The sequence below is a fragment of the Periplaneta americana genome, chromosome 5 (genome assembly GCF_040183065.1).
Source record: "Periplaneta americana isolate PAMFEO1 chromosome 5, P.americana_PAMFEO1_priV1, whole genome shotgun sequence".
In the NCBI taxonomy this organism is placed as follows: Eukaryota; Metazoa; Arthropoda; class Insecta; order Blattodea; family Blattidae; genus Periplaneta; species Periplaneta americana.
Genome location: NC_091121.1, coordinates 174586851 through 174597364, shown reverse-complemented (window position 1 = coordinate 174597364; position 10514 = coordinate 174586851).

Below are 10514 nucleotides of genomic sequence, written 5' to 3'. Positions count from 1 at the left end.
TGTATTTTGATAAAATACCGTAAAAGTAATGATCAAACTGAAAATCCTAATATCGTATTTCCCTGCAACATAAATGGATACACTACTTTTCTCTCCTCCTGTAACTAGTAAAATGATTTGTTTACATATTGTACTGGTAACACCAAACTCCTGTAATGGAACGGGATAACAGTGTTTCCGAGTATAGCCAGGTTAATGTTAAAAATGTCGGTAAAAATAAAGTGATGTCCCTGTACTTGTCACTATCTCTGTCACTAGAGAGTTCTTGAAATTTATATTTTCCCCGCCATTCATAAAATATTTTGATATGATACCTCTTGCACAAAAGGGGACATCTATAACTGAAACTTGATTAATATATTTCAGTATTATTTGTATGTATCCTGGTAATAATGAACAGTTTGACTCGTAGACATTTTGTTTATCAGCATTAACTTCCCATGATTGTATGAGAAGATTCGAAGAGAACGGCAGTTTCGTAGACTTTCGGCTCCCCCCTACTACAATAATGCATAAAACAATGTCAATACGGCGGTTGCTGTCGTCTGCGATACAACGAACTTTTCTGTTGATTTTCGAGTTCGTCATTTTTTTTTCCTGGTTATTATATGCTTATTTAAGTTGTGTTAACTCTCGCTAAGTGGTTTTATATTTTATTTTATCCGTTTCAGTATTTATTTTATTATTGTAAATATTTTTGTTTTATTACTATTATTATTATTATTATTATTATTATTATTATTATTATTATTATTATTATTATCATCATTATTAATGAATTAATTTGTATTACTATCTTTGTATCATCTCCGTCACGGTTATTCTATTATTATTATTATTATTATTATTATTATTATTATTATTTCTATCATCAACATTACAATATTATTGATCTCTGTAAAATTTATGTACACTACTGGACTGAACCCGAGCACGAGCATATGCTCATTTCGGGTATCTATTCATATGTATTCATTTCAAATGTAAATTATGAATTTTGAATTCGATATTACCCGATGTACGATACTACCCAACTCTGCCCTATATGTCAGTGGCGGTGGATTCTAGAAGACTCATAGGTCTCAAGAGAAGGCATCGAAGCCAACCCTCAACCATCTTAGTCCTTGCCTGACGGAGAAATGGCTCATGGAGAAATGTGAAGTACGGTAGATTACAATCTGAGTTGTGGTACACGGAGTGCGTGATGTGGCGGTTGGTGGAGCCGGCTTAGCAGAGAGCACAATCGACACGGATACACAAGAAGTCTAGTTGGACTAAAGTGTTTATGGATGCTTCAGGTCCACCAAATAAGCAGCTCTGTAGACTTCTGACACTATCTGTGCGTTCTCGGAGACTGCATCCGAATTGGCTCCGAGAAGAAAATATAGTGTCCGGATTGGCCCCCAAAAATGTTTTCGCATTGGCTTCCAAGAAAAGCAATTCACGTTCGAATAGGCACCCTTACACAGAAACATCGGGACTGTAAAATGTTTCTATCAAAGGTCACTTACAGTTCGATGGCGCCGTAAAATGTTCCTATCGAAGGTCATTTAAAGTTCGATGGCGCCGTAAAATGTTTCTATCAAAGGTCACTTATAGTTCGATGACGCTGCAAAATGTTTCTATCAAAGGTCACTTACAGTTCGATGACGCTGTAAAATGTTTCTATCAAAGGTCACTTACAGTTCGATGACGCTGTAAAATGTTTCTATTTTTATTGGGTTATTTTACGACGCTTTATCAACATCTTTGGTTATTTAGCGTCTGAATGAGATGAAGGTGATAATGCCGGTGAAATGAGTCCGGGGTCCAGCACCGAAAGTTACCCAGCATTTGCTCATATTGGGTTGAGGGAAAACCCCGGAAAAAACCTCAACCAGATAACTTGCCCCAACCGGGAATCGAACCCGGGCTACCTGGTTTCGCAGCTAGACGCGCTAACCGTTACTCCACAGGTGTGGACAAATGACGCTGTAAAATGTTTCTATCAAAAGTCACTTACAGTTCGATGGCACTGAAAAATGTTTCTATCAAATATCACTTACAGTTGGCGCTGTAAAATATTTCTATCAAAGGTCACTTATAGTTCGATGACGCTGTAAAATGTTTCTATCAAAGGTCACTTACAGTTCGATGACGCTGTAAAATGTTTCTATCAAAGGTCACTTACAGTTCGATGACGCTGTAAAATGTTTCTATCAAAGGTCATTTATAGTTCGATGACGCTGTAAAATGTTTCTATTAAAGGTCACTTACAGTTCGATGGCACTGCAAAATGTTTCTATCAAAGGTCACTTACAGTTCGATGACGCTGTAAAATGTTTCTATCAAAGGTCACTTATAGTTCGATGACGCTGTAAAATGTTTCATCAAAGATCACTTACAGTTCGATGACGCTGTAAAATGTTTCTATCAAAGGTCACTTACAGTTCGATAACACTGTAAAATGTTTCTATCAAAGGTCACTTATAGTTCGATGACGCTGTAAAATGTTTCTATCAAAGGTCACTTACAGTTCGATGACGCTGTAAAATGTTTCTGTCAAAGGTCACTTACAGTTCGATGACGCTGTAAAATGTTTCTATCAAAGGTCACTTACAGTTCGATGACGCTGTAAAATGTTTCTATCAAAGGTCACTTACAGTTCGATAACGCTGTAAAATGTTTCTATCAAAGATCACTTACAGTTCGATGACGCTGTAAAATGTTTCTATCAAAGGTCACTTACAGTTTGATGACGCTGTAAAATGTTTCTATCAAAGGTCACTTACAGTTCGATGACGCTGTAAAATGTTTCTATCAAAGATCACTTACAGTTCGATGATGCTGTAAAATGTTTCTATCAAAGGTCACTTACAGTTCGATGACGCTGTAAAATGTTTCTATCAAAGGTCACTTACAGTTCGATGACGCTGTAAAATGTTTCTATCAAAGGTCACTTACAGTTCGATGACGCTGTAAAATGTTTCTATCAAAGATCACTTACAGTTCGATGATGCTGTAAAATGTTTCTATCAAAGGTCACTTACAGTTCGATGGCGCCGTAAAATGTATCTATCAAAGATCACTTACAGTTCGATGACGCTGTAAAATGTTTCTATCAAAGGTCACTTACAGTTCGATAGCGCTGTAAAATGTTTCTATCAAAGGTCACTTACAGTTCGATGACGCTGTAAAATGTTTCTATCAAAGGTCACTTACAGTTCGATGACGCTGCAAAATGTTTCTGTCAAAGATCACTTACAGTTCGATGACGCTGTAAAATGTTTCTGTCAAAGATCACTTACAGTTCGATGACGCTGTAAAATATTTCTACCAAAGGTCACTTACAGTTCGATGGCGCCGTAAAATGTATCTATCAAAGATCACTTACAGTTCCAAGGCGCTGTAAAATATTTCTACCAAACGTTACTTACAGTTTGATGGCGCCATAAAATGTATCTATCAAAGATCACTTACAGTTAGATGACTCTGTAAAATGTTTCTGTCAAAGGTACTTACAGTTCGACAGCGCTGTAAAATGTTAGACACTGATATGGTTGGTGACTGTTTTATTGAGAACTTCATGTCAATGAAGCCTGACTCAGCAAAACTACAAACGCTTTGTGGCTATTTAATTGAAATGTACATAGAAGAAAACGCACTTTTTCCTCCTTCCGTGTGGGCAGAATTGAGTTGCAGTAGGCAGAGAAGTACAACAGGCCTGCCTCGCGGTGCACCCTGAACGAAATGGGAGAAAAACACTAATGAAAATTTAGATAGTCGAATTTCAGTCATTTTCGTTTGATGTTAACAGAAAATACTGTGTTGTCAGGAATTAAGATCTACTACCTGAATTACCCGAGAGGATTTAGGGCTATGCTCCCTTACGAACCCTTTAGTGTTCGGGAGAATTCAAGGCTGTTTAATGACCGCAGGAGGATTTTTTTTTACCGGCCAGGGGCTATTTTGCTAAAGTTTTTATTTTATTTTCCGTTTTCTTAAACTACTACTACGAAACACAACACCCATGCTCGAGGCGGGACTCGAACCCATAACCGTTCAGACGAAGCGATATAGACATTTCGTGTATCTACCGCTTACGCCACCCAGGTCGGAAGGGAGGATTCGGTCCTACGTCCTTCTCAGTCGTCGAATTCGTTACGGGCAATGTCGTAAATAAAATGTAAGCTGTACAAACGTCGGGGAAGCTGGCGGACTGAGTTGAATTTTGACATATAATGGTTTTGGCCAGTTGTGTGATATTTATGGCGTTTTTTTATCTCTTTTCTCAGAATTAAATGGAAGCTAACCTTTTTTTGAGGGAAAGAATCCAACACTTACATTAGTCACTTAAACATTTTGATGAGCGGTAAAGCTCACCTTCAATAACTCTGTCTAAAATTTTGAATACCTTAAATAGACAATTTGGAATTTAAAATTTGATAATATTAACTTTATATGTTTTCAAACTTTTTACTGCGTCCGCGAACCTCCTGCGTCTCTTCCATTCACCGCAGTCGCGAATGTTGCGAGTCCGTATCTCTGCCCCTGATAGGAAATTCTAGAAGTTATATTTTCTTTCACTCATAACGCATCATTAGGGAATCACACCTTGTTCACTTTACCCTTTTGTTTACTGCATTTCCGAAAAAAATTGTTGTACACCCAATAACAAATATGCAAAGACGCCAAATACAGGGACATCACTTTATATTTACCAACATTTTTAACATTAACCTGGCTATACTCGGAAACACTGTTGCCCCCTTCCATTACAGGAGTTTGATGTTACTAGTGCAATATGTAAACAAATCATATTACTAGGTATAGGAAGAGAGAAAAGTAGTGTATCCATTTATGTTGTAGGGAAATACGATATTACGATTTTCAGTTTGATCATCACTTTTACGGAATTTATCAAAATACAGTAGAGTACTAACATTTTTTTTTTTCAAAAACTGAACTTTTCAGGCGGCAATGTTCGTTATGTAATGTCTACTTTACTTAGCATATTAATTATTGGTGTTAACATACAATATAGAGAGAGCATTTAAATTGAGGGGGTCATAAGTAAAGGGCTGTAAGTGCACTTAAGTTACTTTTGAGAAAATGGGGTTTACATATTTAAGCTTTCGTAAAACCGGTGAAATTTTTATTTAAATTTTAATGTGTGATGCGATTAAAATATCCCTTTGCCACTAAAATTTTAGATACTTTAGCTTACACTGGATGCACTTAACTCATGTTATTACAAATGTCACTAGCATTCCTTTGCTTCTAGCCACCTCAATTAAAAATAAGCTAATCTGAATTTTTAAACAAGTTGCTGAAAATGGTTGCCGTTCATTACAATGCAGGCTTCAATTCTTTACGCATATTATTAAAAACATTGTGAAGCATATTCTCTGAAACTTAATTTATCGTTTCTTCAATATAATTTTTAGTACGATATTATTAATATAGGTTCTTTCTTCTATAGAAAACGCAACCATATTTCTGAAACACACTATACACTGCAGTGTTTACTTCACTGCTTGAAGACTTCGAATGCAACAGCGGCCGTAAGTTTGTGTGTCTGACGGGAGCAAGGACATTAGTGAAAGGGTGAGAGTGAAGTACATTCAGAAATGCAGGTACAATAAAAATGCAAGTAAAAATAAAATGATGTCCCTGTAGAAGATATGCTGTTCTTACAGTACCAATTCCAAAACCCTTGTTTTGTAAAGCATTTACTTTTCGGACCTATATTCATTATACTTTTTTCTTTGTATTGAAGAATATGATAACCTCTCAGAACTATGAAATGAAAATGATATTGATAAACAAATACTCATATTTCGAGAAATATTTTTTCTTGTTGTGATGATTACTACAACCTTTCAAAATATTAAATATTTTTAATACCCTATACATCCTCAATCGCATTAACATCATGTGATAGTTTTTTTTTTACCGTAAACTCAATTATGGTGATCTGAAAATAGGAAAATAAAAGTTTGAATGCTACGACATTTTCGTTAAATGTGAATTAATTTTATTTAGCTTATTATTTAACGACACTGTATCAACTACTAGGTTATTTACGTCGATGGAATTGGTGATAGCGAGATTGTATTTGACTAGAAGAGGCCGAGTATTCACCATATTTACCTGAAATTCGCCTTACTGTTGAGAAAACCTCGGAAAAAACTTAACCAAGTAATTAGTCAAAGCTGGAATCGAACCCGCGATCGACAGGCAAGCGTCTTAGACGACTAGCTACACCGGTGGCTTGGATTTAAATTAAAAGTAAGTATATGGTCTAATATGATCTCTAAATATATATTTTGTTTAATTTTTTCTGGGAATAAAGACATACAAAAGTTTTAATTCAAACTATTATTTTAGGGCGTCCTCTGGTGAAAATTACGGTTGAGATATTTCAAGTATTTATCTTTAAATTCCAGTTTTGAAGCCATTATGCTATTTTCTTTTCTCCTCCTCGTTTCAGATCATTTAGGGACCACGTGAAGCAGCCCAATGCATTTATTCATTACTCCATTTTATTTAACTATGAATGTTAATGTGAGCACCTCGAATTTTCCGGAAAAGGTTCCAGGATGTATTGCCTTCAATATTGAGATATTACAACGTAGTATTTCTTCGACCTTATACATTTTATATGGTGCCTTGTGAATAATTGAAAATTTAAGCGAGACTTGTTGAGTTGAAAGTACACGATGACATCTATTACATTTCGCGTGTGCACCAACGTTTGAAGAGAAACACCATAGATGGCAGCATAATGCAGCATTTTTCAGTCTCGTTTCACATCGTTCACCATTCAGTTTAAAGAATCGCCAAAAGAGGGCAGAAAAAGTATTTCCTAATCAAGGTTTCTAGATGTCACTGTCGAACAGCCTATCGACGGACCTTGCTCGACAGTGGTTGTACCGCGGTTGTTTAGTAAGTCTATGGATTGTACCTCTATATACGTCACTCGATTTAAATCGACTTACCAACAAATGGCTTTTAAGGAACCCAGAGATTCATTGCCGTCCTCAAATAAGCCCGCCATCAGTCCCTATCCTGTGCAAGATTAATTGAGTCTCTATCATCATATCCCACCTCCCTCAAATCCATTTTAATATATCCTACCATGTATGTCTCGGCCTCCTCAAAGGTCTTTTTCCCTCCGGCCTAACCAACTAACGTTCTATATGGATTTCATACGTACTACATGCCTTGTCCATCTCAAACGTCTGGATTTAATGTTCCTAATTATGTCAGGTGAAGAATACAATGCGTGCAGTTCTGTGTTGTGTAACTTTCTCCATTCTGCTGTAACTTCATCCCTCTTAGCCCCAAATATTTTCCTAAGAACTTATTCTCAAACACCCTTAATCTCTGTTCCTCTCTCAAAGTGAGAGTCCAAGTTTCACAACCATACAGAACAACCGGTATTATAACTGTTTTATAAATTCCAACTTTCAGAATTTTTGAGAGCAGACTAGATGACAAAAGCTTCTCAACCGAATAATAACAGGCATTTCCCATATTTATTCTGCGTTTAATTTCCTCCCCTGTGTCATTTATATTTGTTACTGTTGCTCCAAGATATTTGAATTTTTCCATCTCTTCGAAGAATAAATCTCCATTTTTTATATTTTCCATTTCATACAATATTCTGGTCACGAGACATAATCATATACTTTGTCTTTTCGGGATTTATTGCACTGTTTCGTAATTAGCTGCTTTTACGATGATGGGTTGTTAGCCCTTCGCCCAACCCCCAAGTTGGAGGACCACCCCTTATCGGCTGTCCACGACTGCTTATTCAATATATTCACAGCTACCCTCCATATCTGGAGGCCGTCTCCTCTATCTGCAACCTGAGGACGCGCCATGCCGTGGTGATAGGGACCCACAATACATGGCGATTTAAATCTACACTTTATAAAAAATCGATTAGCAGTTAATCGAGAATTTTATTAAATTTAGGGCAGTGGTGTTTTTAAGGGTTGGGTCAGATATCCACTCCCCTTTAAAAGTAGAGATAAACATTTTCTACTGTTGTTTCGACATTAAATATTTCTTTGAAACAAGTGAACGAAGATCGAAATTATAATAGATAAAACTTTCATTTGTTGTCCATCAACTGTCCGAAGACAGGTTTGAACCTCAGAAGTGACCCGATAAAACCATCACATTGCTGACCAATAACATATTACGTTAATCAGACTTCTTCAGTTATTATTATTATTATTATTATTATTATTATTATTATTATTAGGCTATTATTATTATTATTATTAGGCTATTATTATTATTATTATTATTAGGCTATTATTATTATTACTATTATTATTATTATTATTATTACTATTATTATTATTATTATTACTATTATTATTATTATTATTATTATTACTACTATTATTATTATTATTATTATTATTATTATTAGGCTATTATTATTATTATTATTAGGCTATTATTATTATTATTATTATTATTATTATTATTATTAGGCTATTATTATTATTATCATTCGGTCGTCAGCCGTCATGCTGAACGGTTGTGCTAGTGAGTAGCTGCCTGAATTGCTTAGTCAGTGCCTCGCTGCTTGTACTGCTATGGCGCCAAGTAAGGATATCTGTACGATTTGTAATTCGGCCTTCTTCGGGAGACAGAAGTTCCTTAAATGTGCGGGACCCTGTGGTCTTCGATTTCATCTCGATTGCCTTAACACTGGCGAAGCAGAATTCGACATTTTCATGCAGAGTGGAAGTTCTACTTATAAGTGCCGGAAATGTTTAAGTGTTTTGAAATCTTCGCAAGGAGACAACACACCAGTGCGATCCACTCAACCTGGGGAGAAGAAGGTGATCTCACCTACCCGAGAATTGGTTCTACCGAACTTTCCATCGTCATATGATGGACTTGCTGTACAAATTGAAACAGTAAGACTTAATAGTGTCTCGCTATTGGACATGGTGAGTGATATATTGGTTTATGTAAAGAATCTGGAGAAAGACATGAACGAGCTGAAGAGCGAAAATTTTGTTCTCAAAGAGCAATTATCTGAACTATTATCTAAGGGTGGCTGCCCTTTAATCCCTAATCAGATTAAATCTACTGTTCGATCTAATGACCCCATTAAGAAGTCATACAGTAAGGTTGTGTCAGAGAACAAAGCTGCTGACAATCCACATACTTGTAATTCTGATGCGTCAGCAACAAGGAAGTCTTTGTCCACAACTCCTCATGTTACAGGTAGACATAACAATCTTGAACTTAATCAGGCCACTGCTTCAACATCTGCCAACGACTCTGAAGGTTTTCAATTGGTATCTCGTAAGAAATATAAAAAAAGAGACCCCAAAGTTGGAACATTGGCTACGAGCAACATTGAAATGGCCCCTGAGAGAATAAAAACTAAATCTCTATTTGTTTCGAGATTTAGTTCAAAAGTCAGCACAAGCAATATAGAGGACTCTCTGAAGAATCAACTTCAACTAAGATCTCTCGCTGTAACTAGACCAAAAACTAAATATCAATCATATTCTTCCTTTCACATCACTGTTGATGTGAGGGATTTCGATTCCATTAATAATCCTGAAGTTTGGCCTGCAGGTTGCCTAATTGCACCTTTTTATGGTAAATTAAAGCCTGAGCAGCATTTTGCGCATTCTGCCAATTTGAACTCCGTTGATTCTCAGGGAAATGCCTCTTAGTCTTAGTCTCGCTCGCTCTCACTTTCAATGTTCAGTTCTATTAATCATCTTGAGATTTTCTACCAAAATGTTCGGGGACTTAACACTAAAGTTGATGAAATTTTTCAAAATATAGTGAGTAATAATGATCTCATTATCTGTCTCACTGAAACATGGTTATCTGAGTCAGTAATTAATTCTAATTTATTTCCTAATAATTATACTTTGTTTCGTGCAGACAGGCTGTTTGAAGTCACTAACAAAAAAAGAGGTGGTGGTGTCCTAACAGCGATTAGCAACCAGTTACCTTTTACTAGAAGGCGTTTTGACTTAGAAATTATTAGTGAATGCGTTTGGGTTGAAATTAGAATGGCTGATGTTTTTAATCTGTTAATTGGTAACCATTATTTCTCTCCTGATACAGATCACAGTCACTTAAAATCTTATCTTAATTTTCTTGAAAAAAATCTTGACACTCAAAATTTTAGAATAGTAATCCTTGGTGATTTCAATACTCCTGGTATGGACTGGTCAACTGGTTTTAATCTTAATGATACTCATTATTACTCTAAAATTAAGGCTAAGGATTTATATTCCTCGTCCTGCCTTCTTGGATTAAATCAAATTAACTCTACCGTTACGAGTAAAAATCTTCTTGATTTGGTTTTTACTAATTTCAATAACAGTACAGTTAAACTTGCCGATCACTCTCTAGTTTTAGAGGATATTTATCATCCATCTATCTCTATTTATATTGAAGTAAATTTATCGTTACCAGAACACTGTCATATCAGTTCATATTTAAATTATTCTCAAGGTGATTATCTGAATCTTTAT